Genomic DNA, 2108 nt, shown 5'->3' on the forward strand with positions numbered 1-2108 from the left:
AAACGACAGAATGATCTCTGTTCGTTTCCAAGGCAAACCATTCAATATCACAGTAATCCAAGTCTATGCCCCAACCAGTAAAGCTGAAGAAGCTGAAGTTGAATGGTTCTATGAAGACCTACAAGACCTTTTAGAACTAACACCCAAGAAAGATGTCCTTTTCATTATAGGGGGCTGGAATGCAAAAGTAGGAACTCAAGAAACACCTGGCGTAACAGGCAAATTTGGCCTTGAAATATAGAATGAAGCAGGGCAAAGGCCAATAGAGTTTGGCCAAGAGAACGCACTGGTCATAGCAAATACCGTCTTCCAACAACACAAGAGAAGACTCTACACATGGACATCATCAGATGGTCAACACCGAAATCAGATTGATTATACTCTTTGCAGCCAAAGATGGAGAAGCTCTATACAGTCAGCAAAAACAAGAACAGGGGCTGATTGTGGCTCAGATCATGAACTCCTTATTGCCAAATTCAGACTTAAATTGAAGAAAGTAGGGAAAACCACTAGACCATTCAGGTATGACCTAAATCAAATCCCTTATGATGATACAGTGGAAGTGAGAAATAGATTTAAGGGCCTAGATCTGATACATAGAGTGCCTGATGAACTATGGATGGAGGTTTGTGACATTGTACAGGAGACAGGGATCAAGACCATCCCTGTGGAAGAGAAATGCAAAAAAGCAAAATGGCTGTCTGGGGAGGCCTTACAAATAGCTGTGAAAAGAAGAGAAGCAAAAAGCAAAGGAGAAAAGGAAAGATATAAACATCTGAATGCAGAGTTCCAAAGAATAGCAAGAAGAGATAAGAAAGCCTTCCTCAGCTATCAATGCAAAGAAATAGAGGAAAACAACAGAATGGGAAAGACTAGGGATCTCTTCAAGAAAATTAGAAATACCAAGGGAACATTTCATGCAAAGATGGGCTCGATAAAGGACAGAAATGGTATGGACCTAACAGAAGCAGAAGATATTAAGAAGAGGTGGCAAGAATACACAGAAGAACTGTACAAAAAAGAGCTTCATGACCCAGATAATCACGATGGTGTGATCACTGACCTAGAGCCAGACATCCTAGAATGTGAAGTCAAGTGGGCCTTAGAAAGCATCACTACAAACAAAGCTAGTGGAGGTGATGGAATTCCAGTTGAGCTATTTCAAATCCTGAAAGATGATGCTGTGAAAGTGCTGCACTCAATATGCCAGCAAATTTGGAAAACTCAGCAGTGGCCACAAGACTGGAAAAAGTTAGTTTTCATTCCAATCCCAAAGAAAGGCAATGCCAAAGGATGCTCAAACTACCGCACAGTTGACTCATCTCACATGCTAGTAAAGTAATGCTCAAAATTCTCCAAGCCAGGCTTCAAAAATACATGAACCGTGAACTTCCAGATGTTCAAGCTGGTTTTAGAAGAGGCAGAGGAACCAGAGATGAAATTGCCAACATCCACTGGATCATGGAAAAACCAAGAGAGTTCCAGAAAAACATCTATTTCTGCTTTCTTGACTATGCCAAAGCCTTTGACTGTGTGGATCACAATAAACTGGAAAATTCTGAAAGAGATGGGAATACCAGACCACCTGACCTGCCTCTTGAGAAACCTGTATCCACGTCAGGAAGCAACAGTTAGAACTGGACGTGGAACAACAGACTGGTTCCAAATAGGAAAAGGAGTACACGTCAAGGCTGTATATTGTCACCCTGCTTATTTAACTTATATGCAGAGTACGTCATGAGAAACACTGATGGAAGAAGCACAAGCTGGAATCAAGATTGCCGGGAGGAATATCAATAACCTCAGATATGCAGATGACACCACCTTTATGGCAGAAAGTGAAGAGGAACTCAAAAGCCTCTTGATGAAAGTGAAAGAGGAGAGTGAAAAAGTTGGCTTAAAGCTCATTCAGAAAACCAAGATCATGGCATCTGGTCCCATCACTTCATGGGAAATAGATGGGGAAACAGTGGAAACAGTGTCAGACTTTATTTTTGGGGGCTCCAAAATCACTGCAGATGGTGATTGCAGCCATGAAATTAAAAGATGCTTACTCCTTGGAAGGAAAGTTATAACCAACCTAGATAGCATATTCAAAAGCAGAGACA

At 41.3% G+C, this 2108-nt stretch overlaps 1 pseudogene; it reads left to right on the forward strand.

Moving 5' to 3' along the window:
• LOC104996064 overlaps positions 1-2108 on the forward strand; it is an 18620-nt pseudogene that overhangs the window by 13533 nt on the left and 2979 nt on the right.

The sequence above is a fragment of the Bison bison genome, unplaced genomic scaffold (genome assembly GCF_000754665.1).
Source record: "Bison bison bison isolate TAMUID 2011002044 unplaced genomic scaffold, Bison_UMD1.0 scf7180017864289, whole genome shotgun sequence".
Lineage (NCBI taxonomy): Eukaryota > Metazoa > Chordata > Mammalia > Artiodactyla > Bovidae > Bison > Bison bison.